This window comes from Sapajus apella, unplaced genomic scaffold (genome assembly GCF_009761245.1).
Source record: "Sapajus apella isolate SASKATOON/1434 unplaced genomic scaffold, GSC_monkey_1.0 scaffold37, whole genome shotgun sequence".
Classification (NCBI taxonomy): Eukaryota; Metazoa; Chordata; class Mammalia; order Primates; family Cebidae; genus Sapajus; species Sapajus apella.
The window spans coordinates 11,529,447-11,543,240 of NW_022436977.1; the positions used below are offsets into that span (position 1 = coordinate 11,529,447).

General features: G+C 37.6%; 1 protein-coding gene across 2 annotated transcripts in view; it reads right to left on the minus strand.

Annotated features, from left to right (window-relative positions):
• UNC13C (unc-13 homolog C) overlaps nt 1–2,809 on the minus strand; it is a 605,313-nt gene extending 602,504 nt beyond the window's left edge. The window contains exon 1 of one of the 2 annotated variants that reach the window (XM_032297403.1): nt 2,028–2,809. The gene's annotated coding sequence lies outside the window, so the exon portion shown is untranslated. The remainder of the gene's footprint in view (nt 1–2,027) is intronic. The other variant, XM_032297404.1, reaches the window with a different exon arrangement.
• Between the last annotated feature and the right edge of the window lie 10,985 nt (nt 2,810–13,794).

Consider the following 13,794-nt stretch of genomic DNA (forward strand, 5'->3'; position numbering starts at 1 on the left):
TTTATAATGACCCATGGCCTCTTAAGCATCCAGTTCTGTGCACCACATACTGTATTGCTTCCTATTTAAAGACTAGCAACCATAGTAAGTTATTATATGACCTAGAAAGGAAAACAGTTTATTAACAATCAGCACATCAAAAGTGATTTATCTAGGCTTAGCTAAAATGTTTACCTCGTATTTCACCTGGGTATGAATTTACCTAGCACAGAGTGATGATAATCTCTAGAAGGAGTTTCCAAATTTCTTTAATGGAAGTCTAAAAACAAATTATTGAATGCTAGGAAATAAACCCTATTAATAATAAACTCTACCTATTAAACCACCTTCAAATTCTACTGAAAAAAATGTTGGTAATTCTACTGAAATTACTTTCTCAACAAAATTCCATTATAGTTTAAAAGTACAACTTTGTAAATTAGAGTTTCAAATAATCTTTTAGATAATCTTTTATCAGTTTAACAAATATTATTTAATGGATTCAGTAAAATTACTGCAATAGTGTATCGCCTACAGATATCATAAGCCTCTTCATACGAGATGCCAACACAGAAGAAACACACAATGTTTTTCACTCCCTACTAACAAACAGAAACCTAATACTTTGCTCATCTTCTAAATCAATCCTCTGGTCTCAAGAATTGCCTATACTTACTTTTCATATCTTGATGTTGTTGTTGTTAATGTGTGGAATTTTAAAACAAATGACTTCCTCATTTTGTTTATACCCTAAGTGCTCCAAATAGCTACCATTTGGCAAAAATGAGGTTTATAGTTTTTAAAGGGCAGGGTGGTGATTTACTTTACAGTATGCACAAATGACAATTTAAAGCCTACTTATGTCTATTACAATTGGACTTTTTAATCAGAATTAAATGGGAACAACAATAATTAAAAATCAGGGTCCTAGAGCTTTGACATTAACTCTGTTAACACTAAAAAATCTATTAAATATTTTATATCTACAAAAATGTAGTACTTTCTCATTCTCATTTGTCCTCTTCAGAAAAGCTCATTTAATATAAATACATGTACATTTAATTTACTGACAATTTAACCCACTTTTATGAAAAGTATTGAAGAGTAAAAGGTGGTAAGATGATTTTCTAAAAAGCACTAAGTTTCTTATTAATTTCAAAATCATATAAACTTACATTCTTAGCATCTTAAAGAAATGCAGAGTATTCTAAAACTAATCTTTATTTGTATAACCCATCCCCAAATCTCTTTCATTTTTTTCCTTAAAAGCCTAACAAGGAACATTGATTTTTAAGTTTTGTCATCTCCATTTAGGTACTAAAGACAGCCAAAATTACTACTGTTGTATATCTGTCTTTCTATTGATGATACAAGTATATTGATGATGTAATTGCAGAAGTTAGGGTTTACTCATGCTGTTGGACCAAACGGAATTTTTTAGACTCCCTCCTTCAGCACCATAGAACAGTTGTAAAACAGCACCAAGCAAGCAATTTAAGCAATTCATCTCTTGAAAGTAAATCTGCAGGATCTTCTTCTTGAAGGACTGATGAAGAGCTAGGAATAAAAAATCACTGGTAAAGCTTCATTTGCTTCAGACTGGATGCTGAGCTGGAAAAACACCTGGGTGAGACACTAGTTTATGACATCTTGGCTTTTAACCCTTTCCTAGAAGCCCTCAACTTTTGTTCTCTGTTGAGCTCTATTCTCTTCTTCCAAAATTCCAAGGGATTATGGAATATCCCAACCTTTCATCTCAACTCTGTTTGTCCCTATGCAGACATTTTTCTCAAAGTTGACTGGAAACTAAACAATCATTTATCATTCTAATTTTTTTTTTAAAAAGCAATGACTGAGAAGTCATGATCCTCCAAAGGATCATGTACATTATAAAAACAGGAGAGCCGATATTTTACAAACGCATCTGCTATACGAAGAGAACCCCATGGTTGTGATTCCCAAGTGCAAACAAAAAGAAGGGACAAGAAAATACAGATAGAAAATCGCATGCAGATGAAGCAGTGCACACAGCTGAGGAAAGAACATACCTGAGGGATTCTCCTTTAAAAAAAAAAAAAAAAAACGTCCACGCCAGCTGGGTTGTTCCTCCCCTCCTTTCGGGGTGTATGTGTTTTCCTTTTAGGCACACCACTTGCAGTTGTGTTTCTGGTCTCGTTTCCTTTATTCAGTCACAAACAGTTAGAGCAGGAGTGGAAGCTGCGTCCCGGGGATCCGACTCGTGCAATCAGGCGTGCCTGGCTCTGCAACGGTGTCTGTTCTTTTCTTGTCAATTCTATCGCGCTCCCCGACGCAATTCTACAACTTAGCTGCTAGCGAGAAACTGCCTTTCACTCTTCTCACGGCCAAATACCTTCCGCAGCTCATCTCATCTCTTTCTCCAAGAAAGCAAAATGGGATCTCTCCCGTGTATTGAGGAGCGCCCAGGCTCATCAACAATTGAGGGTGAGGAGCAGCCGTGCTGGGTGCGTGCTGCCAACTTCACACATCGCCGGCTGCGGCTGAGGCTTTTCTGAATGCAGCACCGACCCTGCGATCCCCAGCCTCCGCCACCAAGAGCGCCCGGGCTCCCTCTCCTGCCCGCCCTGGCTGCACGGAGCAGCTCCGAGAGGGTGAGCCACAGCCCCTGCTCACAGCAGACGCACTGTAGCCACTGCCAGGTGTGGCCGTCACCACCGCACTGACAACTAACTGTGTGGGACACGGCTTCATCGCTGGGAGACGCCTGGATGCCAGAGCTTCCTCAGCCCATCTTCCCTTTATCTCTTCAGGATGACCTAGGAGACAGTCATGGCCAATTCTGCTAGCGGAACAGCGTGGATCATACTAAATGACCTGTGTTATTCAAGAGTGACTGTTTTAGATGTACTTGGTTGTACTTAGAATTATGAAAGTATACAGCACACGGCATCATTCCGGATTAGCCACCAAATGCAGCTAACACGACCCCGCATTTATACAGAGGAGATACTGACATCCCATCCCAGTCCGTTTTTCCTCTTATGTTTGTGGAAAACCATTTGAAGGTGATTCCTGAACGATCTGAATTAATGACATATGCACAAATCAAAGTGGGAAATGATGGGTAACGTATAGGGATACAAAGGTTTTTCTTCTCACTTAGGAATAATGCCTTTTCATTTGATGTTAACATTTTAAAGATCTGGCTGGGGATTGAATGGACTTGCTTTCTCTTTGGGCTTTGCTGAGTAGAGGAGGCGGGGGTGTTAACAGTTCCGACTTTACAACAATAAAGCATTTTCAATCCTGTAATCCTCCTGTTGAAACAAATAAAAAAGTACTGAATCTGAAAATAGAGCCTTAAAGCAGCGCGAGGCCTGGAATAATTTAGAGGTTTTAAGCTACATCTGCTCTACTGCTTACTTAAAATTTTACTTTTCTTTGCTTTTTAGAAAATGGACAGATATTTCCAGGACTGAAGAACGTCAACTAACAGCTGTGGTTAAACGGTATCAGAAGCAAATATACAAATTCATGTGACATTTTTCAGCACAGGGAGGGATGAATATGTCTAGACTGACATTAGCATTGACTCTACCTAAATATTCAATAATAATAGTTGCCAGGAGAATAAACAGTTAAATCTGATATAACATTTTTTTGGCAAAAGTTGTGGCAAAACATATTTAGCCTACCATATGTGACAACTGATAAATAACCTCTCCATGATTTTATAGAAAGTGTCCCCCAAATTTGACACAATATATATACCAGACACCAGCAGCTGAGCCCTCCCTGTTCCCAGCTCTCAGCCCCTCCTTTAGTTCAGAGCAGCTCAGCTTCCCTTACCTGCTGCTTAAGTGCCTGTTAATGGACCTGAGCAGCTGCTCAAGGCCTAATGATCTGCATCAGGGGCAAGTACTGGGGCAGTCTGATTCCTGCCTTCACTCCTCACTGGATTGGCAGGCAGGAAAAGCTCTGCTGCCCCCGGCTGTAAGTACTAGAGAGTAGCACAGGAAAACCAGTTAGACCTAAAAGTACCTGATAGGGTGAAACTTGACTTTTTTTTCCTTTTCTTTTTCTTTTTTTCCACTTGATTATATAATTCTTTTTTTTTCCCCCATTTATTTATTTTATTGCATTTTAGGTTTTGGGGTACATGTGAAGAACATGCAAGATTGTTGCATAGGTACACACGTGGCAGTGTGATTTGCTGCCTTCCTCCCCATCACCTACATCTGGCATCTCTCCCCATGCTATCTCTCCCCAACTCCTCACCCCCCACTGTCCCTCCCCTATTTCCCCCCTACAGACCCCAGTGTGTAGTGCTCCCCTCCCTGTGTCCACGTGTTCTCATTGTTCAACACCCGCCTATGAGTGAGAACATGTGGTATTTGATTTTCTGCTCTTGTGTCAGTTTGCTGAGAATGATGGTTTCCAGGTTCATCCATGTCCCTACAAAGGACATGAACTCATCATTTTTGATGGCTGCATAATATTCCATGGTGTATATGTGCCACATTTTCCCTGTCCAGTCTATCATCGTTGGGCATTTGGGTTGGTTCCAGGTTTTTGCTATTGTAAACAGTGCTGCAGTGAACATTCGTGTGCATGTGTCCTTACAGTAGAATGATTTATAATCCTTCGGATATATACTTTTTTATACAGAAAAACTCAGGCTAGCCAACACATTGTTTTGAAGAATATGTTTTAATACATAAAGAACACCTATTCACTGTATCTTTTTTTTCATTTTTTGTTGTGAAATAATCAGTCCAAAGGGCTAAAGCTGTGGTCAGCTGAGAGACCCTAGCACCCAGCATAAGGTAAATGTGCATACATCTTCAGTAAATTGGGATTTAATGTTGGTGATTTAAATGTTTAAAACTACAGAAGGAAATATACAAAAGATGGTTCTAACCATGAGTGGTCTATAAAACATGTATGTAGTTCTGTGAAAAGAGTTGTGAAAATATTGCTGTAATTCAAATACTGTCATAAAGGACATGAGTAACACCAGGGGTGATAATCATTAGTTTTTATTGGAAAGAAGAAATAATGTTTCATGAATGCGTCAATGCCAGTATGTGTGTCTTAATAAATGCAGTGCTAAGCTCTAATACTCAGGATTCTAGTCATATATTTCAAAATGGAAATTGTTTACATCTCTGAAAGTGGCGGGAATCATATACCTGAGGGACACTGGCTGCCAATAAAATATGTTGCTGTTAGAGTGACAGAGCTTTATGACTTTATTGACCTGCAGGGACATCAAAATCCCTAGCAGAAATTCTTTGGCTTTTGATGAGTAGTTTGCACTACTGAGAACCTGATTTGAATAACATATAATTACAATGACAGGACTACAACAGCAAGAGTCACATTCTTATCGGTAAGATGCATTCTGTTTCTGCAGACCTTTTTATTTTTTTTATTATTGCATTTTAGGTTTTGGGGTACATGTGAAGAACATGCAAGATTGTTGCATAGGTACACACACGGCAGTGTGATTTGCTGCCTTCCTCCCCTTCACCTATATCTGGCATTTCTCCCCATGCTATCTCTCCCCAACTCCTCACCCCCTACTGTCCCTCCCCTATTTCCCCCCAACAGACTCCAGTGTGTAGTGCTCCCCTCCCTGTGTCCACGTGTTCTCATTGTTCAACACCCACCTATGAGTGAGAACATGCGGTGTTTGATTTTCTGCTCTTGTGTCAGTTTCTGCAGACCTTTTTAAACTCTTTAATTAACAACATTAAACAACACAGGATAGGAAGTGAGTGATTTCTACTTGCACACTCACCCAATCCACATCTACATGCCTCAAAACTTACAGATGGATGGATTAAATAAGATCATTTCTCCTCCAAATGTTTCAGCAGTCATTTCAGAAAGAATAAAACCTCTAGGGTACCATTCACGTCTCATGCCCCAAGACATAAGTGAGGCCAGATCATTTTTCTCATTTATGGTTCAGGTGGAAGAAAAGCAATGAAACTGGGTCATTGGTTATTTTATGGTACAGTGGTAGTGAAGCTTGACTAAACCAAAAGAATCAAGTACAGGGGTCATTCTTGTAGAATTCTGTTATGGCCTGTATATCTGGCTTTAAGCAATAGATGAATCCTTGAAAAAGCATAAACCACTTCTGTGTGCATGGAATTGTATTTTCAGTTTTTTAGAAAATCTAAATCTTTAGAGAACTGGTAACCAATAATTGAACCTCATTATTGTATTTTTTAAAAAACAAAACTCTGACCAATCATTGGCTGTTTCCATGCAAAAGGATTGGCAAAATGGATTAGTTGTCAAGAGAATTGTGGAGAAAAACATGATTATGTTTAAAAGAGCAAGTTGGCATTCCTAGCTCCGTATAATAATGCATAGGAGAACAAATATTTGGAAATAAACCATCTTACGTAATTTGAAAAGATGTGCCTAGCATAGAGGACATGGTAGTAAAGCACATGAGAATTTCTGTTCTTAAAGCTTTCCATTAAATTATGGGTCATTTAAAATGGCACTTTTGAGCCGAATTGACAGTGTATAACTTTGGAGACTAGGTCACACGAGGTACTGCCACTTTGCACATTCTCTGTTGGTTTGCTCACTCTGGAGAAAGTTAGTTGCCATGTCATGAGGACAGTCAACCAGCCTAGGGGGATGTCCACATGGCAAAAAACTAAGGACTGCCGCCAACAGCCAGACGCGAACTGTGACCTCCTGCCCACAGTCATGCAAATAAGCCATTTTAGAAGCAGACCCTCTAACCACGTTCAAGTTTTCAAATGACTGCAGCCACTGCTGGCATGCTAAATGCAACCACACAAGAAACCCTACGCCAGAAAAAAGCCAGGTAAGCTATTTTCAAATTTCTGGCTCATAGGAACTGTCAGATAATCAATGTTCATTGTTTAAATTAAAAAAAAAAAAAAAAAAAAGTCCGTTTGACATTTCCAAATGAGGAATGAGATTAACTGTTTTTCAACGGTGGGATTTAAATGCATCTAAGTAATTTAAGAAGTGAAATTTTAGGCTCAAGAAATTCTGTCACAAGATGTGAATGCCATACTTCTCAAGTCAGTACCAGCAGTGCCTTCTAAGCACTTTCATGAATCTCTGTTGCGGTACTGATTTATTACAGAGTACGTTAACTACTGCTTAACTCATCTGCCTGCTTCTCCTTGCTGGACTGTGAGCTTCTTGAGGGCAGAGACCATGGTTTATTCATTTTTACATCACCAATACCCACCTGAAGGCTAGACTCATTAAAGGTAGACTGATGAGTAAGTGAGCAATAGTGTGTCTGCTTAGTAAAGCACAGAGTTAATGAGGCTAAGGACATGGGTTGAGTCCCTGTGTAGCCAATTAGCTTTGTTCTATTTCTTGGTCCAAATGGCGCCCTTAGTTCTCACCAGCTGTCTCACAGATTTGTGCCAGAACAAACCTTCTAACTATATATTCTAACAATAGTGAGTCAGTAACACAATAATAGTGTCTAAAGCTTAACACCCTTAAAAGTGTTATCACATATGTTTTCTTATTTGATACTTATCTTCAAAAACTTGCAAAACATTATAGTAGTAGTTTATGGTTCCCATATTGTAATGATGAAACAGGCTCAAAGTCTTGCGAGACTTACCTGGTTGTACAGAACTAGTAATTGGTTAAGACTGGATTAAAAATCAGGCATTGAACTATTTAAAAACTGGCTTCCCTATAAAGCAGACAAATATTCTTATACAAGCATAATAAATGGTACAATCTGTAATTTTTTGAAAAAAATTAATAATTAAATGAGGTAAATTATATAAGCTGACACTTAGAATATTTCTGCTTGGGTAACAATTGTTAGACTTTGGATATATATTATTAGATGTTGAATGCATTTGGTGTGACAGCATCTATACTTTTATTCTATTGTTCATTTTCTATTTTCTTCAGTAAACTTAAAAGTGTGTCAGCACTGTATTCCAGCAAATCATCAGATGAAGGTATTTCTAAAGAGGTTCTAAATTTTTTAAAAGACACAGCATTTGGATGATCTCAAGTGAAAAAAATTTTTCCACATTTTGGATTTTTTTTGTTTTTTGTTTTTTACTTTTGCTGATTCAAGAAACTGATTCAGTAATATGGCACGGCATTGAAGAGCTCAGACTCTGCAATCAGGACACCTAGTTTCCAATTTGGGCTCTAGCAAGTATTATTTTTCTGACTTTTCATAACCTTTCTAAGCTTAGTTTGTCTGCAAAATGGGTATAAATCCTATTTATACTCTTGCTGATGAATGAAATGAGATAATCCATGTAAAACAATTTAGATAGTATATACTTGTTATGTAGTAGGTATTCAATAAATATCAGCTAGCAGTAATATATTAAACTTCTTACCAAATATTGTCATTTTCTACCCTAATCTGCCTTCCATTCCATATAATGCCTCCATATAATGCCCAGCATTACATGGTGAAGTTTTCAGAAGACTAAATGTTTTAAAATTTTTAGTTTTAGAGTACCTCTTTGGTACAACATTCGTGGATTCTAATCCATTTGTGGATTCAGAGTTCTACTACTTTCTACCTGTATAACCATATGCTTTTATGTAATCTCCCTGAGCCTCAATTTTCTGTTTGTATGTACTATGTGTTCAATATGTCTATTTTTTTTCCTTTTCTATTCTTTATAGATTTCCAAATGCAAACTTCAATTTGGCTTGACAAAAATGTAAACTATAATCTTGATAATTCATATTCTCACTATATGCCTTATGTACACTAGACATTTTTCCATGCTTGACAATAAAGTGTATGTATATATTGAGCTATCTTGTTCAATACTAGAAAGGATAAATGTCTTACATACTTATGTACACAGGGATAAATAATCATTTGGATTTTCTTCTCAAAGCTGACTTTCTTCCCTTTTTCTGAAGGCTAGAGTACAAATGTGAATAACATCACAAGCCAATCATTCAGGAGTTATTCAGTATGCACTGATGACCCTACAAGCAGTGAAAATAACCTTGATAGCAGCTTTCCGATGACTGTGTGAGAATCATTTGTGACCACAAACTACATGGATTCAAATTCTGTGGAGATGTCCTTTGTCTAACAGGTTTTTAGAAATCATATTTGGTACAAAAGATATTTTAATTACCCAATTGCTTGTTATGACCTAGACTCATACTGAAAGACCTTTCCACATAATTGCATAGGATGTGTATATAGTGTGAAGCAAGTCAAGAACTTATTTCTTTGAAATGGTCTAAAACATCTGTATCAAAATAGATCCACATAGAGCACTTTATTTAATACAACTGGGCATAGAATCCTTTCTTTTTATAGTGTTTCATGTTCTCCTGTTTCCTAGTTGTTATCTCCAGAGAGCACATCCACATATTCTGCAGAGCCCAAAAGAGCAAAAGCAAAACCAAAACCCTCTGTCCTGGTTTAGGAACAGGGAGAAAGAAGCTCTTACAACCATCAGAAGGGTTGACTCTAGGTCAGCTGTGAGCTAAGTGATGTTTTCTCCAGAACCCTTCACTGTGCAGGTATTTACCATTTTTTATTTCTCCTGCAGCAAACTCTTTGGTTACTTTGGAAATCTCTACTAAGAGAAGGCTCTGTAAGTAACAGAAGCTAAACCACAAATTAAGAAAATATATAATATGGGAGGAAGAGGAAGTCAAAGCAATGAACCCATAGTCTTTAAAAAATAATTCTAACTGGAATTTTGCAGTTGGTAATTTTGATTTATGGGTCATATATAAAATGAGGGAAAATAAAGAGTTTCATGTTTTTGTTGTAAAAACCAAATGACTTAAAAATTTGAAGTACTTGAAAGTATCAGCTGTTTCTTTTATCATCACCATCATTGTCATTTTATAAATGGGTGTGAGACAAAGAGATGCTCTACCTCTGGAAATGACAGAAGGAAGCAGTATCTGATGGCATCATAATAAAAATTAAAAGGGAGATAACAAAGTCTTTCTCATACAGATGAATTTTCCTGTTTCCAGATATATTTCTTAAAACAAAGTAAATAACTTTTTAAAACTCCAAAAAGATCTCATGCTCTAAAATATTGCCCTCTTATAGCACTGAAATTCCAACAGCTAGTAGAGACTTTAATGAATCATCCTATAATAAAATAAAAATACTGCTGCCTGCAAATATTTTCTGCCATTCTGTTAGTTACCTATTCATTTTGTTGTTTCCTTTTTCATACTAAAGTGTCTACATTGGATGTCTAATTTGTCTACTTTTGCTTTCGTTACCTGTGCTTTTACTGTCATATTTAACAAATCACTAACAAAGTCTTGAAGCTCTTCCTTGAGGTTTTCCTCTAGGGGTTTTACCGTTTTATATTTTACATTGTCAACTATAATCCATTTTTGAAGTAATCTTTGTACATGGTATAAGGTGAGGGTCCAATGTTACTCATTTGCAGAAGCATATCCAATCTTCTCAACACCATTTGTTGAAGAGGCTGTCATTGCTCTACTGTGTGGTTTGCCAACTTGAATAGACATTTCTCAAAAGAAGATATACAAATGCCCAACGAGAATAAGAAATTATGCTCAACATCACTATCATTAGAAAAATGCAGACCAAAGCAATGATATCACTTAACACTGATTAGAGTAGCCACTAGAAAACACACACACAGAGAAAACAAGTATTGGCAAGATGTGGAAAAATTGGAGCCTTTGTTCACTGTTGGTGGAAATGAAAAATGGTGCAGCAACTACAAAAAACAGCAGAAAAGTTCCTCAAAAATTCAAAAATAGAATTACCATATGATCCAGCAATTCCATTTCTGGGCATGTTCCCAAAAGAATTACTTTTTAATCAACTTTAAGTTCTAGTGTACATGTGCAGGGTATGCAGGTTTGTTACACAGATAAACGTATGCCATGGTGGTTGCTGTACAGATCAATCCATCATGTAGGTATTAAGCCCAGCATCTCTTAGCTATTTTTCCTGATGTTCTCCCTCCCTCTGCACCTCCCAAAAAGGCCCCAGTGTGTGTTGTTTCCCCACATGTGTTCATGTGTTCTCATCATTCAGCTCTCACTTATAACTGAGAACATGTGGTATTTGGTTTTCTGTTTCTGTATTAGTTTGCTGAGGATAACTGCTTGCAGTTTCATTCAAAGTAGGATCTCAAAGATGTATTTGCACAACTATATTCAATGCAACATTATTCACAATACCCAAGAGTTACAAGGACCAAATGCCCACCAATGGATGAGTAGATAAAAAATATATAGTATTTACATATAATGTAATATTTTTCAGACTTAAAATGGAAAAAAATGACAAGGTGTGGTGGCTGACACCTGTAATTCCAGCACTTTGGGAAGCTGAGGCAGGTCAATCACCTGAGGTCAGGAGTTCTACACTAGCCTGACCTACTTGGTGAAGCCCTGCCTCTACTATATACAAAAAAATTAGCTGGGCATGGTGACACAATGCCTGTAATCCCAACTACTTGGGAGGCTGAGGCAGGAGAATCACTTGAACCTCGGAGGCAAAGGCTGCAGTGAGCCAAGATCGTGCCATTGAACTCCAGTCTGGGCAACAAGAGTGAAACTCTGTCTCAAAAAAAAAAAAAAAGGAGGAGGAGGAAAACTTGTCACAAGCTACAATATGAATCAACTATGAGGACGTTATACTAAGTGAAATGTGCCAGTCATAAAACAAGCAAACAAAAACATACTATATGATTCTAGTTATTTTAGAGATCTACACTAGTCAACTCAGAAACAGAAGTCAGAAGAGTGGTTTTCAGGAGCAGGGGAAAGGCGAAAACAGAAAATCATATAATGCGTGAAGTTTCAGTTTTAATAAATGAAAATGTTCTAGAGATCTGTTGCACAACAATGTGAATATACTTACCACTGTGCACTTAAAAATATTTAGGATGGTAAATTTTACACTAGTGTCTGGGATTTTGTTTGTTTTTTGAGACAGCATCTTACTTGTTGCCCATGCTGGAGTACAGTAGCACAATCATGGCTCACTGCAGCCTCTAACTACCGCTCAAGCAATCCTCCTGCCTCAGCCTCCTGAGTAGCTGGGACTTCAGTTGTGTGTCATCATGTGTGTCTATTTTTTATTTTTATTTTTTATAGAGACAGGATCTCACTATATTGCCCAGGCTGGCCTTAAACCCCTGGCCTCAAGAAATCTTCCTGCCGCAGCCTTCCAAAATGGGTTGTGTGTGTTTACAACAATTTTTAAATTGCTATCTGGAGGAGGAATCAGGCTACATATTAACATTCAAAATTATTTATCAAATTTCTGCTTGAGTTGGAGGAAAGAATGCTGCATCTGGCTCCATCCTGAGCATCTCAGAGCGTGACCAGGGCTGCCCTGTTTCATCTTTCTCAAACTCTCTCCCTTCCTACTCTTATCTCTTTTAGGCATATTTTCAATAGTCAGTTATCTTGCCCTGATTCTCTTCTTTATCAATGTGCAATACCTTTCCCCTGCTGAGCCTTCTACTATCTGTGGGTAGATATCTGAACTTCAGAGTTTCTGGAATGAAAACTCAACCCAGGCATTTGGAATATAATTATTCTCTTTATCCTACAAAACAAAGGTTGCAAACACAACCTTTGTTGTGTTTGTTCCTTACTTGAATGGTAAGGAAGGTTATGTCAGTGGATTAAGTCAGTCGAGTGTAAAATTCAAAGAGATGGGGCGTGTGGGGACTGTAGAAACTGCAGAGTACGTTCCCTCTCTAGACAAACAGCAGCCTAATGGGAAGAGTACAAGACAATTAAATCTGCTGGTTTTCAAAATAGAGCAGAAATATGGAAAGCTGTGTAAATCTTTGCAATGTTTAAAACAATCTGAATGAAGAAAAAAACTAGGCTGTTTCAAGTTTGCTGGCCATCAGTTCTTGATTCTTGCTATAAAGATCAAAGAGATAAGAAATTTAGACCCTCTCCCAAACTCAAATTACAAACAAAAGGAAGGCTGACTCCTATTTTTCATGGAGAGATCCAAACATAGGACCTTATGAGAACCTGGGACTTAGGAGCTTTCCTCAGCCATTTGGTTAAGGAAATACCAGAATACCTTTTCTGGGGCTTCTCCTTCTAAGTGCCTTCTTTGGAATTTCAGCAAATATACTGAGAACCCCCTTTCCTTTTGCACTCAATATCCTGAGTATATCTGCTTAACCCCTCTGTCTTGTTTGATATATTCTATATTTCTGCCGTTCTTATTAGTATCTTACTCTTGGACTGATAGAAGCCTTCCAATCGCTGGGTTCCCTGCCTAATTCACTAAGAACAACTGTGAACTGAATTTTAAAATTCCTTTAAGAACTAGTTTTCACAGGAGCAATCTGAATCCACTGGGGTTGCCCAGGAAAATGAGCTTCAGCAATACTGCATAATGCAGTCTCTTATCTCCTCTTTAAATTATGCTTTGAAAAGCAGTAAGTTGGACCACCTTCCCCTTCACCCTAAAGGTACAAGGACATTTTTCCTCTCAGTATCCAGACTCAAGTCCTTAAGTCAACAAAGTCATGAGAACAATAACACTTTACCATCAGAGACATTCTCCACTGTGCACCAAGTACATATCAATTCCACATATGTAATTGGTAATAAGTAGTTTCTACAAGATAAATATACAAAATATTTTGAGATCTAGAGACAATAGAAAAAAACGAAGCCACCTATTTGAGAACAAAGACTACAGAATCTACAGATAGATTTTTAAAAACAATGCATCACGATTGATACTGTTTCATATTTTACTATCTATATAAAACCACCAAACAAATTTCAACAAATTGGCTTGTGCCAACTATAGTTATT